Genomic DNA, 25,868 nt, shown 5'->3' with positions numbered 1-25,868 from the left:
CAGATACCCATGCTCTTCACAAGAGCATGTTTCTGGTGTTTGACATGGCAGTACTTAGCAGAGGAAATGCATTGGCATTCTGCCGTAGTAACAACCTGCGCGTCAATGCACTGGCTGTTAATCAGAACCTTCGAAGACTACCTGATTTCTGCAGTTACTGTTTGAGGGTTGAGTGCTGTGCGGGCTAGATTCCCTTAATGGAGAGTGCCTGGGCGTGACTTTGCTTAATGTGGGGAGGCAGCCACCACACTGTCCTTGACGAACCAAGGTCAGGGTCCAGGGGCGTGGAGCGCAAGATGACTCTGGATCTTTCACTGCTGCAGCTGTTCTCTGTCTTGGTTCTGTTGTGACGTGTTACCATCTTCTGCCTGCTCTGTAGTCAGATCGCTCTTGGACTGAACTTTCCGTGGTGACCTGCCAGGAGCTAAGGGCCAATGGGCTAAGCTCAGGATGGCATGACTCTCGGGATCTCAGGAACGTACGAGCTTCTCCACCATGACAAGGCGACGGTCCTTGGAGAAGGAATACAGTCCAACCCCGGTTGTCACCGAGTGAATTTCTTAACACGGAATCTCCTCTCTGTTGTCATTTGGAAGTGTCATGGTTATAGTTCATCCCTGACTCGGAAAGTGACCTGTCCCTAGGCAAGTGAAATACTGAAAATGACTACAAGTGTAAGTAACAGCCATAGCAACAGACTGAACCGATCTCTCCTGTACTCTCTGGTCTTGGCTGCAGCTGTTCTCCTGTCGATCTCAGCTTTATTCCAGAGTAACTTTGTTTGATGGTACACACCTTAATGCTTTCTAATGATGTGTTCTATAAATCAGTGAATTGTTCACTAATGTCTGGGAAATCTTGTTGTGTAGGCTAGCACAGAGGTGCACAGCAGGTAGAGTTTTGTCTCTCTGTTGTGGACATTTGTCTTCTCTTCCCCTTAGTTTCCGACCAGTCTCGATGACTGGTGGGTTTGTAGCCTAAATGGTCTCTGTAAATCTCAGGGAGGGGGTGTTGTGGGAACAATAAGACTTTTTTTGTGTAATTAGTGTTGTTGATGTCAGATGGTTAGACAGATTCGAGGCTGCAGAGACTGTCTCTGTGCTGTGTAACACTATGGTGTCCTTCATAGCCGAGAAGTCACTAGGTACTGATGCATTGCCTCATAAACAAGAAACCAGCATGCATTCAAAGTCAAAACTCACCAAGTCGAGTTAATTGTCGTAAGCACATGCAATGAAAATCTTATTGCAGACGCATGGCATCATATAAACACCATTCATAAAAACACGGATGAAACATAAATTATACAAAGAAGCACACAATTAGAACCAAAAGCAAAGTGTTCATGGTGTTGTTGAACTGTGATAGTGATTAGGGTTGTGCATTTTGTTTCAAGAATGGAAGTAGCTGTTCTGGAACCTGGTCATAATGGACTTCAGACTTCTGTACCTCTTGCCCATGGTAGCTGTGGAAAGATGGCATGGTCCAGATGGTGGGGATCTTTTATGATGGAGGCAACGGCTCCTGTAGGCAGTACTGAGGGTGTGGAAGTGCGTCGAATCCACTATACTCTACAGCTTCTTGTACATTCAAGTTGCCGTATCAGACCATTATTCAAACAGTGGGAGTACTTTCAACAGTGCATCTGGAGAAATTTGTTAGAATATTGGGTGACATGTTTTCAGTAATAGCATCTGCAAAGTGATATATTTTCATCCCTTGGAAGACGAATGTCAAAGTGGGCAAGAAAGATTTGGAAGTGTCGATGAGAAATCACTAAAAGCCGTGACAAGATTGATGTCATGGAAACACAATAAGTAGCGGGCATCGTTTGCGTAATATAAACAGAACAGTGAGGTTAAATTTGAATAGATGTTTGCCAGGAAACACTTGGAGTCCTGCCACAATTCCAGGCTCCGATACATAACGTGGACTAGGAAGGATGAGAGGAAGTACAGGATGATGCTTGGACAAGGAGGATCTAACTTTCAGGGAAGCCTGAACGTGTGAGAGCACTTACTGTAACTCTGGAAAGGGTGGGATTGAAGGAGGACATGAAGAGGGTATAAAAATTATGTAGTAGATTAGTAGGGAAGGCAAAGGAATGAAAGATGTGTAGCGATGTGCTACACACAGCACTGAAGTAACAACATGCAGTCGGTAAGTCGTTTCGAGACTAGTTTATTCAAACTTGGCGGTGCTGGCATTTAATTCCCTAGCGCCTGCCCTCTCCGGGTGGAAATGACGTCAGAGGTGCATTACCAAAGTCTTCCCCCCGTGCGCTGGCTATTTGTGAGCCGGTTCGCCTGCGCAGAAAGTGGGTCGCCACATAACCCCTTCCCACCCCCCAGAACCGGCGATACACCCCCCAATGTCCACAGTCTGGATCAGCCTCTGTTTGGGAGGTCTGCCTCTGCGCTGCGGTACCTGAACCTCGACTGGCTGCGCCAAGACCACATGGGCTGGTTTGAGTTGGTCCACTGTGAAAACCTCCTCTCTCCCCCCAATGTCCAGAATGTACATGGACCCGTTGTTGTTGATCACCTTGAATGACCCCTCGTACGGCCGCTGTAGCGGCGCCCGGGGTCCGTCTGTGCTGTGAAGTTGGTACGGGGGCCAGGTTGCCGAGCCTTTCACGTAGCCTGTCCAGGACTGCTGCGGGTTCTTCCTCTTGCCCCCTTGGGGCTGGTATGAACTCTCCCGGGACGGCCAGGGGCACGCCATACACCAACTCGGCCGACGAGGCGTGCAGATCCTCTTTGGGCGCTGTATGAATTCCAAGCAGGACCCAGGGAGGCTCGTCCATCCAGTTAGGTCCTCTCAGGCGGGCCATGAGAGCTGTCTTCAAGTGACAATGGAAGCGTTCCACCAGTCCGTTCCACTGTGGGTGGTAGGCAGTTGTGTGGTGCAGCTGCATTCCCAACAGGCTGGCCACAGCTGACCACAGGCTGGAGGTGAACTGGGCACCTCTGTCGGAGGTAATGTGGGCCGGTACCCCGAAGCGTGCTGCCCAGGTTGCAATCAGTGCTCGGGCGCAGGAATCGGCAGATGTATCGGTGAGTGGGACCGCCTCTGGCCACCTCGTGAACCGGTCTACCATAGTTAGGAGGTACTGTGCTCCTCAGGACACTGGTAGGGGGCCCACGATATCCACATGAATGTGGTCGAACCTCCGGTGGGTGGGTTTGAACTGCTGCGGCGGGGCTTTAGTGTGCCGCTGCACCTTGGCTGTTTGGGACTGTGCGCACGTTCTGGCCCGTTCACTGACCTGCTTGCGAAGTCCGTGCCATGCAAACTTGCTGGAGACCAGCTGGACAGTTGTCCTGATAGATGGGTACACCAAACCGTGTATGGAGTCGAAAACTCGCTGCTGCCGGGACGATGGGGCGAGGTTGGCCGGTAGCCATATCGCACAGGAGGGTCCTCTCACCTGGGCCTATGAGAAAGTCTTGCAGCTGCAAACCTGAGACTGCGGTCCTGTAGCTGGGCATCTTGTCGTCTGCCTGCTGCGCCTCCGCCAGTGCTGCATAGTCCACCCCCAGGGACAGGGCCTGAACAGCTGGTCTGGAGAGTGTGTCCGCCACGACGTTGTCCTTTCCTGAGACCTGCTGGATGTCCGTCGTGTACTCGGAGATGTAGGACAGATGTCACTGCTGGCGAGCCGACCAGGGATCGGACACTATCGTGAATGCAAAGGTCAACGGTTTGTGGTCCGTGAACGCAGTGAACGGCCTGCCTTCTAAGAAGTACCTGAAATGCTGGATTGCCAGATATAGTGCCAACAGCTTCTGGTCGAAAGCACTGTACTTGAGTTCGGGTGGTCGTAGGTGCTTGCTGAAGAACGCCAGGGCTTGCCAGCGCCCCTCAATGCGCTGCTCCAGCACCCTACCATCTGCTGTGTCGGATGCATCCACCGTGAGTGCGGTTGGAACGTCCGTTCTGGGGTGCACCAGCATCGCAGCATCTGCCAAGGCTTCCTTGGCTTTAACGAAAGCGGCCGCGACCCCCTCGTCCCAAGTAGTGTCCTTGCCTTTACCCAACATCAGGGTGTACAAAGGGCGCATGATACGGGCTGCTAAGGGGAGGAAACGGTGGTAGAAGTTCACCATACCAACGAACTCCTGCAGGCCTTTGACCGGGCAAAGTGGCGGATCGCGTCTATCTTGGCGACCAGAGGTGTTGCCCCACCTTTGGTAATCCTGTGGCCCAGGAAGTCGATGGTATTAAGACCAAACTGGCATTTGGCCAGGTTGATCGTGAGGCTGAAATCACTCAGGCGGGAGTAGTGCTGGCGGAGGTGGGACAGATGCCCCGTGATGACAACTGCTGGCTATAAGGATGTCCAAATTGATGAACGCAAAGTCCAGGTCCCGTCCCACCGCGTCCATTAGACGCTGGAACGTCTGTGCAGCATTCTTCAGGCCGAACGGCATTCGGAGGAACTCGAATAGACTGAACGGGGTGTTGAGTGCTGTTTTGGGAATGTCTTCAGGGTGCACCGGGATTTGATGGATTTCCCGGACGACGTCTCCTTTGGAAAAAAATTCTTGCCCCGTGCAGGTTTGCTGCAAAGTCCTGTATGTGCAGCACGGGGTAGCGGTCTGCAGTTGTAGCCTCGTTCAGCCTGCGGTAGTCGCCGCATGGTCTCCAACCCCCGGCTGCTTTGGGCATCATGTGCAGGGGGGAGGCCCATGGGCTGTCGGACCTCTGTACGATCCCCAATTCCTCCATCCTCTTGAACTCCTCCTTCACCAGGCGGAGCTTTTCCGGGGGGAGCCTTCATGCGCAGGCGTGGAGGGGTGGTCCCTGGGTCGGGATGTGGTGCTGTACCCCCGTGTCTGGGCATGGCTGCCGTGAACTGCGCTGCCAGAATCGATGGAAAGTCCGCCAGGATTCTGGTGAATTCGTTGTCCGACAGTGTGATGGAGTCCAGGTGTGGGGCCGGCAACTTGGCTTCACCCAGGGAGAATGTCTGGAAAGTCTCAGCATGTACCAGTCTTTTCCCTTGCAAGTCGACCAGCAGGCTGTGAGCTCGCAAGAAGTCTGCCCCCAGGAGTGGTTGGGCCACCGCGGCCGGTGTGAAGTCCCACGTGAACCAGCTGGCGCCGAACTGCAGCTGCACTGTGCGGGTGCCGTAGGTCTGTATTGTGCTGCCATTTGTGGCCCTCAGGGTGGGTCCTGGCTTCCTATTGCGGGTGTTGTACCCCGTTGGGGGCAAGACGCTGATCTCTGCTCCGGTGTCGATCAAGAAGCGGCGTCCCGACTTTTTGTCCCGGACGTACAAGAGGCTGTCCTGGTGGCCAGCCGCCATAGTCATTAGCAGCAGCTGGACCTGGCCCTTGCAGGGTGGGTGACAGCGGCGGGCTTTTGTGCCCCACCGCTGGTGTTAGAAATGCCACTGTTCACTGGCCTCCTCACTCCTGCCTCTGTGTTGTGTGCGCCCCTATGCCGGGCCTGGTGTGGTCCGCTGTTGGGTGCGTGGCCTGGTAATCTGATCGATGGACGCCATGCTCTCCCTCTTGGCTTTTCACAGGCCGCCACCTTCCGGGGGTCGCTGAAATCTGCGTTGGCCAGCAGCAGATGTGTGTCCTCTGGCAGTTGCTCTAGGAATGCTTGCTCGAACATGAGGCAGGGCTTGTGTTCATCAGCCAGGGACAGCAGCTCGTTCATCAACGCTGACGACAGCCTGTCTCCCAGACCATCCAGGTGAAGCAGGCGGGCACCTTGCTCACGCCATAACAGGCCAAAGGTCCCAATGAGCAGAGCTTTGAATGCTTCATATTTGCCTTCTTCCGGGGGCGACTGTATGAAATCCGCAACCTGAGCGGCCATCTGCTGGTCAAGGGCGCTCAGCACGTGAGAGTAACGCGTGGAATCAGAGGATATCTGTTGAATCTGGAATTGGGCTTCTGCTTGGCTAAACCACACGCGTGGTCGCAGCGTCCAGAAAGTCGGCAGTTTTAGCAAAACTGTGTGAACAGATGAAGAGTCAGTCATCTTTGGTCCAAATCCCATTTGGACCGTCGAGGTCACCAATGTAGCGATGTGCTACACACAGCGCTGAAATAACGACACGCAGTTGGTAAGTCGTTTCGAGACTAGTTTATTCAAACTTCACAGCGCTGGCATTTAAATCCCTAGCGCCCACCCTCTCTGGGCGGAAATGACGTCAGAGGTGCATTACCAAAGTCCCCCCCTGCGCGCTGGCTATTTGTGAGCCGGTTCGCCTGCGCAGAAAGTGGGTCACCACAGATGTTCCTTTTGCAGATATGAACCAGGCAAGCGTGGTTAAATATATAGAGTGGTATTTGGAAACAGGAAAAGAACATCCATGCACTTCAGAAGAAACCTGATAAGAGATGAGGAGAAATGGACAAAATAATGTACTGTATAGCCAAAGTTTAGCCAAACGGTGGGGGGATCTCATTGAAACCTATGAAATATTGAAGTACCTAGATAGAGTGGGTGTGGTGAGGATGTTTCCTATAGTGCTGGTGCGAGAGGTGTGGGACCAGAGGGCACAGCCTCAGAATGAAAGGATGTCCCTTTAGACCAGAGATGAGGAGGAACCTTTTTAACCAGAGGGTAGTGAATCTGTGGAATTTATTGACAGACAGCTGAGGAGGCCAAGTCGCTGGCTATATATTTAAAGTGGAGGTTGATTTATTCTTGATTGGTCATGGTGTCAAAGGTTACGGGGAGAAGGCAGGAGAATGAGGTTGAGAGGGATAATAAATCAGCCATGATTGAATGTTAGAGCAGACTCGATGGGCCAAATTCTGTTCCTATGTCTTATGACCAATTAATCTGCTAACCATGCATCTTTAGATCACGAGAGGAAACTGCGGCACTCAGAGACAGCCCACGCAGTCGGGGGGAGAACGTAGCAACCCCCTATGGACAATGACGGGGATTGAACCCGGGGCACTGCCACTTTAATAACGTTATGCTTACCGCTGCATTACTGTGCCACCCCATTTTAAGCTTCAGATGACATCTGTGTCAATTATTCTCTCTCCATATCCCCATTACAGCATCAGCCTCAGCCGATCTGCTGTTGAAACTCTTCTTTGTGCATTTGCTTCCTCCCTTCCCTCCCTCCCTTCTTCTCTTCTCAATGCTACCATCAAGGAACAGGTACAGGAGCCTGAGGACACCCCCTTAACATTCCAGAAACAGCTTCTTCCATTCTCCCATCGGATTTCTGAATGGACAATGAACTCCTGAATGCTGCCTCCCTATTTTTTTCTTCCATTCTTTTTGCACTGTTTATTATTATAAGACTAATTGTAGAATACACCTTCTGGTGCTACTTGGACACGTCTTCAGTGTTGAACCCGGGGTCGTAGGATGTTTCGGGTCTTTAATCATCAGACACCCTTGCCTGGGTGACCCAGCCGGGGGGTGATCAGCCCCCGACTTGTGTCCAAGTGGTGCAGTAATCCATGGATACCCCCTCCGGATCCACAGCCACTATGAGGCCTTTTCCGCAGCCTCCAGAATGTTCTTGGTGGCTCTTCTGCACAGCAGTCCTTTTACTGCAAGGAGTTTGAGTCCGCTGTAATGAAAGGCCAGCAAAGCCCCAGCACCCAACTTCAACTGGCTCACAGCGAGCTCTCCAGCATTCTGCAACAAGATCTGTGTATCTAGCCCTCTTGCACTCGTCCGGTCTTCCCAGGGGACAGTAAGTTCCAGCAGGACCACTTGTTTTGTAGACTCCGATATTAACCCCGTGTCCGGGCAGAGCAGAGTAGCTGCGATGATCTCTGAGAACTTGAACTGCCTCCCTAGGTCACCTTGGAGCTGCCAGTCTCGTGCAGTGGCAAGAAGCCCTCCTGAGGAGCTAGGCCAATGTTGAGCCTTCTCCCCTGCTCTAAAAAAAACAACTAAGTTCACAACATATACCAGTGATATTAAACCTGATTCCGTTTGTGTTCTGTGTGGGGTTCTGTGTTCTGATATAGAGAAATCTTGTTTAACTTTTATTCTATAACAGAATGAAATCTCGATGACTGGTGAGGATACGTTCCAGAAGAGAGTTTTATAATCCATGTGGTGGTGTGTTGCATAATAGAATGAGCTCTTAGTGAGGATGTGCTTTATAATAAAATGGAGATCCTGGTAACAATGTGTTCTGTAACAGAATGGGCTGCCAGTGTGCTGTATTCTGTAGTATAACGATGTCCTGGTGAGAATGAGTTCAAGTTCAGGTTGAAATCCAAGTCATGATGCGTCATGATACCAATCATCATAGAGGGATCAGAAGTGGAGAGAGTGAGCAGTTTCAAGTTCCGGGGTGTCAAGATCTTTGAGGACCTAACCTGGTCCCAACATATTGATGCTGCTATAAAGAAGGCAAGACAGTGACTATACTTCATTAGGAGTTTGAAGAGATTTAGTTTGTCAACAGAAACACTCAAAAACTTACATAGATGTGCCATGGAGAGTATTCTGACAGGCTACATTACTGTCTGTCGTGGGAGTTGGGTGGCTACAGCACAGGACAGGAAGAAGCTGAAGAGGTTGTAAATCTAGTCAGCTCCATCTTGGGCACTAGCCTACAAAGTACCCAGAACATCTTCAAGGAGTGGTGTCTCAGAAAGGCAGCGTCCATTATTAAGGACCTCCAGCACCCAGGGCATGCCCTTTTCTCACTGTTACCATCAGGTAGGAGGTACTGAAGCCTGAAGGCACACACTCAGCGATTCAGGAACAGCTTCTTCCTCCTGCCATCTGGTTCCTAAATGGACATTGAAACCATGAACACTACCTCACTTTTTAAATATATATTATGTTTTTGCATAATGTTTAATCTATTCGATATATATACTGTAATTAATTTACTTATTTACTTCTACTTTTCTATATTATGTATTGCATTGAACTGCTGCTGCCAAGTTAACAAATTTCACAACATGTGGGTAATAATAAAACTGATTCTGATTCTAGAACAGATTCCTTGTTAAAGGTATCACGCACAAAATGCTGTAGGAACTTAGCAGGTCAGGCAGCATCTGTGGAGGGGAAGAAAAAATAAATGTTTCATCAGGTCTGAAAAGGAAGAGGGTAGAAGCCAGAATTCTGCAAACACATCATCCTGGCATCTCATTCTATAGAACACTTTGTCACCAAGATCTCATTTAAGACTAGAGTAAAATGTTAGTTATGTAATTGATAATAGCCATTGAAAGTGTAGTTAATTGTTCATTATTATCTTTAGGTTTGTAAAGTGTGAGGAGAGATTTTTAGATTCTTTGTAGAAGACTTTTGTATCTTTTCAGTTACAGCTTAGTTTAGTCAATCACAGCATTTGGGGGCTCATCTGGGATACATTCAAGACTCATTACACGCCCAGCTATCTTAACAGTCAGAGGGGAAAAATGTGCATTGTTATATCCAAAGCCCTGGGTCTGTGGCTCTGCAAGTCCACTGGGGAATTATGGAGGCTTGATGTCTGTGAGTTTGCTGGAGGCTTGTCCTGGAGTTGGAGGACTGTCAGTGTGTGTGAGCAAGTGGGAAGGGGAAACAGGTCTGGTTTGCTGTTGTTGTTTCATTGCTGTTCTGTTGGTTTTGCTATGTTGATGCCATAATGTGTGCCAATATTTGCAGGCTGCCCCCAGCACATCCTTAGGTTGTACATGTGATAAATTAATCTGAATATAATGAGTAGATAATGTGTTCTATGGTAGAATGAAAATGCTCTGTTGCCCATTGAAAATCTATTGGTGTGCTTTATAACAGAATATAATTCTGGTGTTGATGTGTTCTTCAGTAGAATGAAACCATATAATGATAGGTTCCTTAATGGAATTAAATAACGTTGTTGACATTTGTGTAACAAAAGGAAAACCTAGAGATGAGGTGTTTTGCAAAAGAATGGCTTCCTGATGACCATACTACAATGAAATCTTGGCGATGATTGGTTCTAGATAGAACAGAAGCCCAGCGCTGGTATGTTCTAGAACAGTGAAAACCCGCGAGTGATGTGTGCCACAGTCAAGGCCCTGATATTATATCCTATAATTGAATTAAATCAAGCTGTTGGTACACTCCTGAATGGTGTAGCATTTAGTGTAACTCTTCTGCAGCCCAGCGATACAGGTTCAATTCCCACACTATCTGTACTGAGTTTGTACATTCTCCCTGTGGCCATGTGTGTTTCCTCTGGGCACTGTTTCCCCCAGATTCGAGGGCGTATGGATTAAATGGGTGGCTTGGGCTCCTTGGGCTAGAAGGGCCTGTTACCATACTGCATCTCTAAATCTCTCACTAAAAAATCTAAATAAATGATTGGAAATACATCAAGGGATGATGTAGTCTATTATACCATGTTGTCCTGCCTTGGTGAGATGTATTCTATAAAAGGACAAAATCTTCTAAATACTGTGTTTAATCAAATAAATACTATAGTGCTGTAGTCTATAACAATGATGTGTCCTCCAGTAAAATGAAAGATAGTTTATATAATATGTTGACGCGTTCTACATTGGAATGATCTGGCGATGGTTGTTCTATATTAGAATGAAATTGCCTCGATGACGTGGTGTATATATGATACACTGGTGAGGATATACACTTAATAAAGTGGCCACTCTCTGTATGTTTCTGGCCTTCTGCTGATGTAGCCCATCCACTTCCAGATTTGATGTTTTGTGTATTCAGTAATGCTCTTCTGCACAACACTGTTGTAGTGTGTGGCTATCTGAGTTACTGTCACCTTCCTGTCAGCTTGAACCAACCTGGCCATTCTGCTCTGAACTCTCTCATTAACAAGACAATTTGGCCCATAAAACTGCCTCTCACTGGATGTTTGTTTGTTGTTTTTTGAACCATTCTCTGTAAACTCTAGAGACCATTGTGCATGACCAGTTTCTGAGATACTCCGACTATCCTGTCTGGCACCAACGATCATTCGTTCTACGGTCAAAGTCACTCAGATCAAATTTCTTCCCTGTTCTGATGTTTGGTCTGAGTAACAACTGAATCTTTTGACCAAGTCTGTATGCAATTAGGCATGAGTTGCTGCCACATGATTAGCAGCAGTTTTTTTCTGGGAGCTTTGACCAGTGACCATTCGGAGGGATCAGAAGCTTGGAAGGACGTACTTCACACAGGGTCGCGGATTGGCTATTAAAGGCAGTATATTTGGAGCTTTGAGCAGTGGCCAATTGGCGTTTGGGATCAGCAAAAGCAAATTAAAGTAAGGCAGGGGCAAGCGGAGTGGCCATTGTCACAGCGGCCAGTCAAAATAGAGATTTGGAGGCTTTAGCTCTAGAGGCTTCAGTGAGAAGCTTCAGTCAGAGAAGGCAAACACAAAAAGCAGTCACTACAGGTAACTTTATCCCTACCTCCTTTACATTTGCTGAGTTAACACAGCAGAGATGCCAGGCAGGTTAGCGGAATGTTCCTCCTGCGGGACATGGGAAGGCAGGGAGACCTGCAGTGTTGCTGAAGACGACAGTTGTGGGAAGTGCATCGAGCTGCAGCTTCTAACAATCCACGTTGGAGCTGGAACGCGAACTCTGGGTCATTTGGGATGCAGAAGGGGTGATGGGACATAGTGAGATAGATAGATTGAAGGTGCAGACACAGGAAACTGGGTGACAGGAAGGGGAAGGTGGTTAAGGAGCCAGTGCAGAGTATCTCTGTGGCCATCCCCCTCAACAACAGGTTATCACTTTGGATACTGTTGGGGGATGATGACCTAGCAGAGGAAAATCACAGCAGTCGGGTCAGTCTGACTCTGTGACTCAGAAGGGAAGGGGAGGGGAGGGAAAAAAGGTGAGCTGTGGTGATAGGGGATTCATTAGTTAGGGGAAAAGAAAGGAGGTTCTGTGGATGAGAATGAGATTCCTGGATGGTAGGTTGTCTCCCAGGTGCCAGGGTCTGGGACAACTTGGACTGAGTCCTCAGCTTTCTCATTTGGGAGGGTGAACAGCCAGAGGTTGTGGTCCATGTAGGTACCAATGACATGGGTAGAACTGGTGACGAGGTTCTGCAAAGGGAGTTCAGGGTGTTGGATGCTAAGTTAAAGGACAGGACCTCCCGGGTCGTGCTGCGTGCTAGTGAGGCCAGAAATAGGAAGATCATACAGTTTAACGCATGGCTCAAGAGTTGGTGTAGGAGGGAGGACAGAAGATATTTGGATCATTGGGCTCCCTTCCAAGGAGGGTGGGACCTGTACATAACAGACAATTTATATCTGATCTGGAAGGGGACTAATATCCTAGTGGAAAGGTTTGCTAATGCTGCACAGTGGAGTTTAAGAGACTTGTGGGGGGGGGGGGGTGTGGGAACCAGAGTACCGGAACAGTTAGTGGAGAGGTTGTGGAGACATTTGTTGATAAGAACTCAGACAGAGTCACAAGATTGATCGTGGAGCAACTAGTGCCCTGAGCTGTGTACGAAGTAACATCGGGAAGGTGGATGAGCTTGGGCATGGAACAATACCTGGAATTAGGACATTGTAGCCATTAGTAAAACTTGATTGCAGGAGTGGCTGGACTGGCAGCTCAATATTGCAGGGTTCTGTTGTTTTAGACATGACAGAGTGAGAGGGATTAAAGGAGGAGGGATGGTGTTACTAGTCAGGGAAAATGTCATGACAGTGCTCCATCAGCTCAGACTGGAGAACTCGACTAGTGAGGCGTTATGGGTGGAACTGAGTAATAAGAAAGGTATGACCACATTTATGGGGCTGTAGTACAGACCACCTAACACTCCGAGGGATTCAGAGGAATAAATTTGCAGAGAGTTCGCAGACTTTGTAAGGAACATACAGTTGTTATAGTAAGTGTTTTTAACTTTCCACTTATTGACTGGGATTCCCATTCTGTAAAAGGACTAGATGGGATAGTTTGTCAGATGATTCAGGTAAGTTTCCTTATTTGGTACATAGAAGTCCCTATGAGAGAGTGCCGTATTGGATCTTCTATTAAGGAATGAGAGAGGGCAGGTGACAGGAGTTTGTGTAGCGGAAATCTTTGCATCTGGTGACCACAATGCCATTAGTTTTAAAGTAAATATGCAAAAAGATAGGTTTGATCTACGGGTTGAGTTTTAAATTGGAAAAAGGCCAATTTTGATGGTCTGGCAAGTATAGATTTGGGACAGGCTGTTTTCTGGTAAAGGAGGGCTTGGTAAGTGAGAGGCCTTCAAAAGTGAAATTTTCAGAGTACAAATCTGGTATGTTCCTGTCAGAATAAAAGGTAAGGGTAACTGGTTTAGAGAACCTTAGCTTTCAAGAGATATTGAGACCATGGTTAAGAGAAATAAGGAGGTGCATAGCGGGTATAGGCAGGCAGGAACAAATGAGGTGTTGATGGAGTATAAGAAATGCAAGAGAACACTTAAGAAATAAGTCAGGAGGGCTAAAGGAAGACATGAAGTTGCCCTAGCAGACAAGGTGAAGAAGAATCCCAAGGGTTTCTACAGATATGTTAAGAGCAAAGGGATTGCAATGGACAAAATTGGTCCTCTGGAAGATCAGAATGGTAATCTATGTGTGGAGCCAAAAGAGATGGGGGAGATCTTAAATGCATTCTTTGCATCAGTATTTACTCTGGAGATAGATTCAGAGTCTGTAGACGTAAGGCAAAGCGGCATCAACTTCATGGATCCTGTACTGTCAGACATATATGTCACACAGATAGATCCTATCAGCGGGACATTGATAGGATGCAAAACTGGGCTGGGAAGTGGCAGATAGAGTTCAACCTAGCTAACTGTGAGGTGGTTCATTTTGGTAGGAAAAATATGATGGCCAAATATAGCATTAATGGTAAGACTCTTGTCATTGTGGAGGATCGGAGGGATCTTGGGGTCCAAGTCCATAGGACACTCAAAACTGCTGTGCAGGTTGACTGTGGATAAGAAGGTATACGATGCATTGGCCTTCATCGATCATGGGATTGAGTTTAAGAGCCAAGAAGTAATGTTACAGCTATATAGGACCCTGGTCAGACCCCCACTTGGAGTACCATGCTCAGTTCTGGTCACCTCATTCCAGGAAGGGTGTGGAAACCATAGAAAGGGTGCAGAGGAGATTTACAAGGATGTTGCTGGATTGGCGAGTATGCCTTATGAGAATAGGTAGAGTGAACTTGGCCTTTTTTCCTTGGAGCGAAGGAGGATGAGAGGTGACCTGATAGAGGTGTATAAGATAATGAGAAGCATTGATCGTGTGGACAGTCAGAGGCTTTTTCCCAGGGCTGAAATGGCTAGCACGAGAGGGCACAGTTTTAAGGTGCTTGGAAGTAGGTCCAGAAGAGATGTCAGGGGTAAGTTTTTTTTATGCAGAGAATGGTGAATGCGTGGAATGGGCTGCCGCTGGAAGCAGATACGATAAGGACTTTTAAGAGACTCCTGAATGGCTATATGGAGCTTCGAAAAATAGAGGGCTATGGGTAAAGCCTAGGTAATTCTAAGGTAGGGTTATGTTCAGCACAGCTTAGTGTGCCTAAGGGCCTGTATTGTGCTTTATGTTTCCTATGTTTCTAGTATTGTTACGCATCTTAACCGTATTCCAGGTTTGTTCTACTTCGGCTAACAGATTATCAGTTAGTAATGTTGTTTTCCAATAAGTCCAACTCATGGCTCATGACCATACCAAATGCTTGATTTTCTTAGTCACACAAGACAGAGTCTTTCCGTTCACACCAAACAGGATTCGCATCCAAACTAGTTCAATTTGCCAGTGTTTGGCTCACATCCCTCCAAATATTTCCTTCCATGCACAGTACCTGGAATGTTGTTATTGTACCTGTCTCAACCACTTCCTATGACCAATCCTTCCACATACATATCCTATAAAAACTTTTCACCCCTTTGAAAGTTTTCATGTTTTGTTGTTTTACAACATTAAACCACAGTGGATATAATTTGGGTTTTTTGACACTGATCAACAGAAAAAGACTTTCATGTCAAAGTGAGAGGATCTCTTCAAAGAGATCTAAATTAATTACAAAAACACAAAATATTAATTGTGTAAGTATTTACTCCCCCCTTCTTTAATATGACACACCAAATCGTTACTGGTGCAGCTGATTGGTTTTAGAAGTGACATAATCGGATAAATGGAGATCTGTTTTTGGAGACCTGTGTGCAATCAAAGTGTTTCAATTGATTGTAGTAAAAATACACCTGTATCTGGAAGGTCCAACTGCTGGTGAATCAGTATCCTGGCAAAAACTACACTGTGAAGACAAAAGAACACTCTAAGCAACTCCACAATAAGATTATTGAAAAGTACAAGTCAGGAGATGGTTATAAGAACATTTCCAAAATCCCTGAATATTCCTTGGAGTAGAGTTAAGTCAATCATCAAGAAATGGAAAGAATATGGCACAGCTGTAAATCTGCCCAGAGCAGGCCATCCTCAAAAACTGAGTGACTGTGCAAGAAGGGGAATAGTGAGGGAGGCTACCAAGAGACTTATGATGACTCTGGAGGAACTACAAGCTTCAGTGGCTGAGATGAGAGAGACTGCGCATACAACAACTGTTGCCCAGATGCTTCACCAGTCACAGCCTTATGGGAGAGTGGCAAAGAGAAAGCCACTGTTGGAAAAAAAAAATCACATGAAATCTCGGCTAGAGTTTACCAGAAGGTATGTGGGAGTCTCTGAAGTCAACTGGAAGAAGGTTCTATGGTCTGATGAAACCAAAATTGGGCTTTTTGGCCATCAGACTAAACTCTACTTTGGCGTAAGCTAAACACCACACATCATCAAAACACACCATGCATGAAGCATGGTGGTGGCTGCTTCATACTGTAGGGATGTTTCACTGCAGCAGGTCCTGGAGGGCTTGTGAAGGTAGAGGGTAAAATGAATGCAGAAAAACACAGGGAGGAAAACCTGATACAATCTGCAAGAGAAACTGCAACTTAGGAGAAGATTGGCTTTTCAGCAAGGGAATGACCCTAAGCATAAAGCCAAAGCTACACAGGAATGGTTTAAAAACAACAAAGTTAATGTTCTGGAGTGGCCAAGTCAGAGTCCAGATCTCAATCCAATTGAGAATTTGTGGCTGGACTTGAAAATGGCTGTTCACTCACGATCCCCTTGCAATCTGACAGAGTTTGAGCCATTTTGTAAAGAAGAATGGGGAAAAATTGCAGTGTCCAGATGTGCAAAGCTGACAGAGACCTACCCACGCAAACTCAAGGCTGCAATTGCTGCCAAAGGCGCATCTACCAAATACTGACTTAAAGGGCGTGAATTCTTATGCAATCGATTATTTTGTGGTTTATATTTGTAATTAATTTAGATCACTTTGTAGAGATACGTTTTCACTTTGACATTAGTCTTTTTCTCTTGATCAGTGTTTAAAAAAAGCCAAATTAAATCTACTGTGATTCAATGTTGTAAATCAATAAAATGTGAAAACTTCCAAGGGAATGAATACTTTTTATAGGGTATGTGTAATATTTTTATTGTGTGTGTATATCCTTAACCCTAAGCTCTCTAGTTCTTGATTCCCCACCCCTGGGGGAAAGAGACTGTGTGCATTCTCCCTTTCTGTGCCCCTCATAATTTTACACACCTTTTTGTCTCCACTCTGATAAGGAATAAAGTCCAAGCCAGCCCAACTTCTCCCTTATAACTCAGTCCGTCCACCCTGGTAACATTTTTGTAAATCATTTCTGCTCCTGTTGCAGGGTGACCAAAAGTGAATACAGTCTTGCTATAATAATGTCCACGATTATTGTCTTTTTCCCCAACAGGTCAAAACTTTGTGGTAATACATTCTTCAGCAATGTTCTCCTGTGGTGATGATGTTTGCTGTTGCCTTTTGGATCCCTGAGGATAATGCACCCTGCAACATCATGGACCACTTGTGAATTTGGGCTCCGTAATCACACAGAGCTGTGGTGGGAATGTATTCTGCAAAGGTAGGAACTTGGCTTCATTTTGTACCTCCTGCCAGTGAAGGCCTTTTGACAGAAGGCACTTGTTTTGGGGACAGATCTATAATCTGATGAAGGGTGCCTGAAACAGCGACTGTTTACTCTTCTCCATAGATGCTGCCTGACCTGCTGAGTTCCTCCAGCATTTTGTGCGTGTTTCTTTGATTTCCAGCATCTGCAGCTTTTCTCTTGTATGGATGTCACAAACTGCATTTGCTTTTGAAATTCTATCACGGAATGTCTTTCTCTGGTTTGGGTTCCCAACCTGTCGTCCAGGACTTTTTGTTTAAAGGCATTGGTCCATGGCATTAAAAAAGGGTTGGGATTCCCGCTATAGATGATGCTTTTTATAAGTGTATGGAGTTGATCTGTCTAACTTAAAAGGGTTAATCATATAATGAAATGAAAGGGTTTTAATCCCATTGTTAGATGGTGATGCAATGTAAGCTGTATTAGTTACTCCTGTACCTAATAAAATTCCACTGAGTGTATGTCCATGATCTTCTGCTTCTGTAGCCCATCCAGTTCAAGGTTCAACGTGTTGTATCTTCAGAGATGCTCTTTTGCATGCCACCGTTGTAATCTGTGGTAATTTGAGTAATTGTGATTAACAGTTTCTGAGATACTCAAACCACCCCATCTGGCACCTAGGATTATTCATTCCACAGTCAAAATCTCTTGGCTTATATTCCTTCCCCATTCTGATGTTTGGTCTGAACAGAAACCAAGCCTTTTGACTGTGTCTGCATGCTTTTGTGCACTGAGTTGCTGCCACATGATTGGCTGATTAGATATTCATATTAACGAGCAGGTGCACAGGTGTACCATAAAGGAAAAAGTGCCAGAGTGCAATCTACACCTTCAGCAATCCAATGCAACAATTACATTGCCTTTAAACCTCAATGGGCCAGTGGAAAACTGCTTTGCACTTCAGATAATAAAATCATAGTAACCTCAAATATTCAAATTGTTCTGTGGGCTTGCCTCCTGTTTCTGTTAACTGTTCTATTCCAAAAGTCCCTGGACTTTTTTGTATTCCAATTCCTTCACAAGATTGTTTACCTTGCTACCGAACCCACTAGCACCTCCACTGTCAATGGTTTTGTCCATTATCTAATAGTCTGGTTACTACCCTTCCCTGGAGATCAGATTTGTGGTCCTGACAATGCTGGTGAAGCCAAGGTGGGAACTGCTGACCTTTCCACAGATGGAGCCGGGAGAAGCTGATGAGGAGCTGCGGTTCTTGCATTTCTTGCGCTGGGCTCCCGTGTGCTCTTGACGCATGGACTCAAAGTTCTCAGTAGAATCCCGAGTGTTTCTTCTCCTCCTTTGACCAGGCAGAGTCCAAAGTTCTGAGGAGTCTGTCTGGATGGTGTTCAGAAAGTTGAGGAGGGATCTTGCTGAAAGGCCTAGATGGAGTGGATGCTGAGAGGACATTTCCAAGAGTAGGGTCCATTAGAGTCTAGGACTTGAGGGTACAGCCTCAGAATAAAGGGATGTCATAGAACATAAAACATTACAGTGCTTTAGGTGTGCCGATCTTTTAACTGACTCTAAAATCAACCTAGCGCTTTCCTACTACATAGCCTTCCAGTTTTCTATAATCTATGTGCCTATCTAAAAGTTTCTTAAATGTTCCCAATGTATCTGCCTCTATTGTAGCCCTTGCAGGGCATTCCATGCACTGGCCACTCTGTGTAAAGAACTTGCTCTGACATCCCCCCCCCCCCCCCCACCCACCCCAGCTTTACTTTCCTCCAATTGCTTTGAAATTATGCCCCCCGTGTTATGGGGAAGCAGATTTGTGGATCTGGTAAGTGAGACAGAAGGAACTGATTGCAGGTAACCATTTATTTACAAACAGTGAAACTCTCAACCAAGCATCCTAGTCAAGTAAGTACTCATCTAAGCTACACAAAGTTACAAAAACTATTACAGCAAACATTCAGTAACAGTGCTAGTTCAGTGGGTACTTGGTTAAGTCTCCCCAGGTTACACAACAACCAAACTGGACATCAACAGACTCACTAAGAGTGCGCACAGACGCAGCACACTTTCCCAATGACTCCAGCACTGGTCGCAATGTCTGTTTGAAGAGACCATCTAGCAAAGAAGACAGAGTATTCCTCGTGTGGCCTAATGAAGGTTTTATAGAACACTACAATGTAGAGCCAACCTTTTTACCCTATTCTAAGATCAATCTAACCCTTCCTTCCTACATAAGAGTTTCTTAAATGTTCCTAATGCATCTGCCTTTACCACCACTCCTGGCAGGGTGTTCCACTCACTTTTAAAATTATGCCTGCTTGTATTAGCTATTGCTGCCCTGGGAAAGTCTCTGTCCACTCTATCAATGCCTCTTATCATCTTGTACACCTCTATCAAGTCACCTCTCATCCTCCTTCACTCCAAAGAGAAAAGCCCTAGCTTGCTCAACTTGCAGAGCTTAAGCTCTGCTGTAGAACTGCAACATTACCTTGTGGCTATTGAACTCAGTCTCATGACTAATGACATATGGTGTCCCAGCACATCAGATGCCTTCTTAACAACCCTATCAACTTATGAGGAAACTTTGAGGGATCTATGGACGTGAACCTTAGGATCTCTCTGTTCATCCACACTGCTAAGAATCATGCTGTTAACCCTGTATTCTGCCTTCCAAAGTGAATCACTTCACACTTTTTCAGGCTGAACTCCACCTGCTACTTCTCAGGCCAGCCCTGCGTCCTGTCCATGCCCTGTTTTAACCTATGACAACTTCCGATATCCACAGCTCCACCAACCTTCATGTCATCTGCAAACTTACATACCCACCCTTCCATTTCCTCATTCATGTCATTTTATATATAAAAAAAATCACAAAGAGCAGTATCCCAGAATAAATCCTTGTAGAACACCACTGTCACCAACCTCCACGCAGAATATGCTCCATTTACAACCATCTCTGCCTTTTATGGGCAAGCCAATTCTGAATCCACACAGCTAGGTTTCCCTGTAACTTGTGTCTGCAGACTTTCTGAATGAGCTACCATGGGATATCTTCTCAAACGCCTTACTAAAATCCGTATACACAACATCCTCTGTCCTACCTTCATCAATCTGCTTTGTCACATCCTCAAACACTTCTATCAAACACTTCTTGAAAGGCTTGATTTTCCTCTCACAAAACCATGCTGACTACCCCTAATCAGACTACGCTTCTCCAAATACTTGTAAACCCCGTCTCTAAGAAACCTCTCAATGATTTGCCCACCTCCTGAGGTAAGACTCACTGGTCTTTCATTCCCAGGATTATCTCTGCTCCCTTTCTTGAATCAAGGAATATGATTTGCCACCCTCCAGTCATCTGGTACTATGCCTGTGGCCATTGAAGGTGCAAAGATCATTGCCAAAGTTGCAGCAGTCACTTTCCTCACTTCCCTTAGTAACCTGAGGTATATCCCATCCAGACCCTGGGCACTTATCTATCCTAATGTTTCTTAATAGTTTCAGCATATCCTCTTTCCCTTAAAGTTGATATGTTATGACATACCAGTCTGGTTTACACTGTCCTCACAAATAACAAAGTCACTCACCAGTGAATACTGAAGCAAAGTTTTCATTAAGGACCTCCCCAACCTCCTACAACGCCAGACACATTTTCCTTTTCTCTCTGTAACTGATCATACCCTCATTCTAGTCAGCATTCTGTTCTTCACGTATGTAGAACACCTCGGGGTTTTCCTTAATCTTAGTCACCAAGGCCTTCACATGTCCTTTTAAAACTGAGATTTGTTGGAGTTCCTTCAGCCAGAGGCCAGCGGATCTGCAGAATTTGTTGTAACAGAGCAGGAGAGGTCAAATGATTAGGTATAATTAAGGCAGAGATGGAGAGGTTCTTGATTGGTGAAGAGGTTAAGGGTCCTGGGGAGAAGGTAGAAGTGTGGCGTAGAAGAAAAATAATCAACCGTGATTGAATGGTAAAGCAGACTCAATGGGATGAATGGCATATTTCTTCTACTCTGTCCTATGGTCTAATAGGATGTTGCATTTCAAGTTCAAGTTTATAATTCAACCATTCACATACTGCTAAATCAGTAATTCCCAACCCCCAGGAGGATGGTTACGTGTCCTAAGGGGGCGTTAGGGGAATTAGAAGTTGTCACGGGGCGTTGAAGATTCTTGAGGGGGTGGGGTGTGTTAAGCAGCACCCTAACTTGACGCATGAGATCTGACCAACTATGTCAACATCAACATCCAATAGGCATTCCTAGTTTGTGTTAACTTTTATCTTAATGTAGCTCCGTTGATGATGGTTAAATACTTTATGGTGCAATCTCTGAGTGAAGCCCTGAATTCTAATCCTGCCAAGAAACAGAAAGTGCGTCAATACAATTTTACATACCTGAAGTATAGGTTTTATACTGTTCCTGTCTGATCAGCAACACCCTTATTTGTAATACTGTACTGTCTAATGAAGCCATGAACCCACCAAGATTGCAGGAACACTTCTGTAAAAGACACCCTGAATAGACTACTTATAGTATTACTCAGTTCCAGAAAGTGAAAGAAGCATTTGAAAAGCATTGATGGTGGTCTCATTGCTTATAACATTTCCAAAACGATACTAGAGTGTGGAAAATCTCATTCAATTGGTGAAAGATTAATTCTGCTTGCTGTATCAGAAGTGCTCACCACTGTTCTCAAAATGGGATTCCAGTATTTTAAAATAAATTCCTCTGAGTAATAACTCTGTAGCTCATCGTATTGACGGAATGAGTGGAGACATCGAGTATCAACTATGCACAGAGCTACAAAAAACAGAATTTGGGATACAACTGGATGAATTAACTGTGTGAGACAATGAGGCATTGCTAATGTCATATGTACGGTTTATCAAATATGGAAAAGTTTATGAAGAGATTCTCTGTTGTAAAAAGTTTAAAAACAAATATCAATGGAGAATCAGTCTACGATGAGCTCAAAATGTATATTGAGGATAAAAGTATTCTGATTAGGAACATGAGTTCTTGTGCAACAGATGGAGCACCATACATAACAGGTTGCCAGGTTGGTTTAATGGCATTTATGAAAAAGTAATTCCAAGTCTGTTTGTAATCCATTGTGTAATTCATTGTCAATATCTCGCAGCCTAAAGCCTCAGCCAGTGACTTTTTTTTAAAAGCGTGACTTTTGCAATATCTGCTATCAATGAAATTAAACCTCACCCATTAAATAGCAGAATATTTTGCCAGTTATGCCAAAGTAACGATGAAGAGTTTGAACGCTTGCTTGTTCACACTGAAGTGTGTTGACTGTCAAAAGGCTGCTGCATAAAACATTTCTTTGATCTTTTTGACACTGAATTTTTGCTCAAAGACGACAAGAGCTTGGGAAACAAGTTTGAACTACGTGGAGGTGTGGCCGATCTTTATGACAAAATGAACATTCTAAGTATGAAATTGCAGGATGAAAATTTCAATTTAATCCAGGCAAAGAAGTGCAGTGCCCACTTCTATCAGAAAATTGGAACTATACAAGCAAAACATTGGGAGAAGAATGTTCTCAGTGTCTCTTTGTATGGAAAGTTTGGCATTCTTTCACAGATGATGGTTTGTAAGAGTACTGCTCACATCTGCAGTCACTAAAGAAGGATTTTCAGGATCGATTCAAGGATTTGAACAATCTGGAAATTCCAGACTCTGTAATTAACCCATTTCTTTGTAGGGTGGAAGAACAGGAAGGGAGCTTGCAAGAAGAAATTATCAACACTCAGAATGATGAAGAAGCAAAATTGCTTTTCAAAAATGTTGACTTTTGTGGTATGTGGCTACACTGTCATGTGAAGTTTCCTGATCTTTGGAGAAGAGCATTTTCATCCACCTTCCGTGGTGAAAGAGGCTTCAGTGCAGTGAACCACATATTCACAAAAAAACAGAAACGACTTGGACATTGTTACATGTGGGGACTTGAAGGTTTTGCTGTCACAATTTGAGTCAGATATTTCAGCTCAAGGATCACATTGATATCGAAGCTGCTGTACAGTGCACAGGTTATGTGTAAGCCAAGTTTAAAGACACATAAAAATGTAAGGCAGAATTATTTTTCTCATGTTGGCATATGGTAGACATGTTTTTACACTATGGGGGCGCCGGAAAGTATATTGTGCCTAAGAGAGGCGTTGGCAAGTATGAAGGAGCTTTGGGGAAGTGTTGGGCTAATGAAGGTTGGGAAACACTGTGCTAAGTGAAATATCATTCCTCTGGAGTTATGGTGTAAAACAAGGATTAAATGAAATAGCATTCCTCCATGGCCAAGGTGTAAAACACAGTAGGTATAAAACATACAGCAAATAAAACAATATTAACAAATAATAAAAAATGTTTTGTCAATGTACAAGTTGACATAATGTGCATATATTACATAGTTAAAAATACAACAGTCTAATGCTACTGGTACTGTCATAAATATTGTTCACTGAGTGGTAGCAGGGTGCTCAGAGTTCTCAAGCTGTTACCCAGTCTAACAATCTTTGTTCTTGTACCGTGGTACCTTCTGCCTGATGGTAGGAGGTCAAAGAGATCGTGGGACGGATGGGAGGGTCCTCTTGAATGCCCCCCCTCCCCAATCCAGGACATACACCAGAAGCACTGTGCTTGCAGGGAGGGACCTCAGCATTCTGGTGTGAGTGCTGGATGGCGAGGTTGTGGGGGAGACAGAACCCCGATGATTCAACGGTCCCCTCAATCCATTGCAGTGTCTGCAGTCAAATGCCTTGCAATTCTTCACTGAAGCTTCGAGCCTTTTCCTCTGTTTGGCTGAGAATCTCTTCCCATCTTGAGGTTTGGAATAGACTTTATGCTTCAGGGGTCTGGTGTCAAATACACTGGAGGAACTGATGAGCTGTCTGCTGCGTTCCCCTGGCAGATTGTTTGCTGCTCCAGAAACAACTTGTTTCCTCGCACAGGTACTGCTTGACCAGCTGAGTCCTTCCAGCAAATTGTCGCTTCAGATTCCAGCATCTGCATTTTTTTACGTCGGGGTGCAAATGATTAGCCTGCCCTGCAAAAGCCACTGTGTACAACCAGGTCCTTGGTGTCAGGGATGTTGGCTCGTTCATCCTTCCACTGAGCTTGCAGGGTTTTGCAGAAACCTTGGGATGTCTGTCGTAGGTTGTTTAAATCTTAAAAATGCCCAGTGGCCACTTTATTAGGTACACATTTAAGCCTCACTAGTGCACATATCTAATTAACCAGTCATGTGGCAGCAACTCGGTGCATAAAAGCATGCGGACATAGTCAAGAGGTTCAGTTGTTCACAAACATCAGGATGGGGGAGAAATGTGATCTATGCGACTTTGACCACGGAATGATTGTTGGTGCCGTATGGGGTGACTTGAGTATCTCAGAAACAGCTGATCTCCCGGGATTTTCACACACAGCAGTCTCCAGAGTTTACAGAGAATGGTGCGAAAAAAAAATTCCAGTGAGCAGCAGTTCTGTGGATGAAAATCCTTCGGTATTTTTCCCTCTCTAGCTCCACTTTAGTAATTGCTGTAGAGTAGCCTCTCTGCTAGTGCCAGAGTAACTAATATAGGAGTGTAGAGATTCTTGCCACCCAGTGGGCTGTGGGCTTTATGGTACATTTGCTCTTGAAGCAGCCTTTTCATCAAGAACTATTGGTGCATTCAGTACTGTGGTGTATTTCATTAGTGATGCTGGCTTTCACCTAGAGATGGCTCCCTCAGTGTGTACCGTGGTCCATATGGAATCCCAGAGTAACACTGCATGGACACAGGTCCACTCTGATCAAAATGCCTTGCTGAGTTCGTCTCATTTGCTTGTGTATGCCTTGTTTCGATCTTAGCCTTTCCTCTCCATGTACCAGTCCAAATGTCTCTTAAATTGTCTATTTGTACCCACGTCAATCACCTCCTGAGACTGCTCATTCCGCATACCTGACATACACTTACACGCTCGTACACTTGTGTCAAAGTGCCTATTCTGTGTTTCAGTTCAGCATTCCCACAGACCTTGGTGAACAAGCTCCCGCTTCTCGGTCTAAATACACCACTGAGTTCCTGGGCGTTGTACTTGCTAACCAACAGACCTCAGATAGTTAGGTTGCACAACCAGTCCTTCCCTCCCCATCATCCTCGACACGAGTGCCCCCACAGGGCTGTGTGCTGAGCCCATTGCTGTACACTCAGCTCACACATGCCTCTCTTTTCTGAGGAGAGCTGGACATTGCGTGTCCGTACTCGTGACCTTCTACCTACGCACAGTAGAGAGCATCCTAACAAGCTGCATCACAGCATGGTGTGGAAACTGCACTGCAGTGCACAGAAGGGCTCTACAACAGGTAGTCAGAACTGCCCAACGCATCACTGGCACCAGCCTACCCTCCATTATTGGACATGTGTGTGGAAAGGTGCCAGAAAAGGACCAGACACATCATGAAGGATCCCACCCACCCTGCTCAAGGACTGTTCCTCACACTCCGATCCGGGAGGAGGCTACATAGCAACTACGCCAGGATCACAAGACTCGAAAGCAGTTAGGTTCCACAAGCAGTAAGACTCCACCCAGTAACTCACCCCATCACACTCCAACCACCACGACTTTATCATTTCCTGTCAGTCACCTTGTGTACGGACATTTCTGTGCCTAGTGTCACAGTGTGAACTTACAATTTATTTATGTATATAAACTATCTTATTAATTTTTATATATTGTGTTTATTATTATTGTGTTCTTTATCGCTTGTTTTTGGCTGCATTGGTCTGGAGTAATGATTTTGTACTGGAAATAGCGTTGAACAATCTTGAATACCTTCCATCCTCTCTATGAGGAAAAACTTGCCCCTCAGCTACTCTTTAAATCACTTCAATCTGATGCCCTTTATCTTTAGACTCCTATTCTGTTGTGTGTGTGTGTGGGGGGGGGGGGGGGGGAGATATTGTGACCATTCACCTTATCTAT

General features: G+C 45.5%; 1 protein-coding gene across 3 annotated transcripts in view; it reads left to right on the top strand.

The window, feature by feature from the left end:
• Nucleotides 1-25,868, top strand: part of LOC132392876 (mitogen-activated protein kinase kinase kinase 13-like) — a 188,058-nt gene that overhangs the window by 7,745 nt on the left and 154,445 nt on the right. For all 3 annotated transcript variants that reach the window (XM_059967385.1, XM_059967384.1, XM_059967386.1), the window contains exon 2: nucleotides 16,726-16,893. The gene's annotated coding sequence lies outside the window, so the exon portion shown is untranslated. The remainder of the gene's footprint in view (nucleotides 1-16,725; nucleotides 16,894-25,868) is intronic.

The sequence above is a fragment of the Hypanus sabinus genome, chromosome 4 (genome assembly GCF_030144855.1).
Source record: "Hypanus sabinus isolate sHypSab1 chromosome 4, sHypSab1.hap1, whole genome shotgun sequence".
NCBI classification, from domain to species: domain Eukaryota; kingdom Metazoa; phylum Chordata; class Chondrichthyes; order Myliobatiformes; family Dasyatidae; genus Hypanus; species Hypanus sabinus.
Note: the sequence above shows the minus strand (reverse complement) of the source record. Positions and strands in the feature narration are given on the sequence as shown.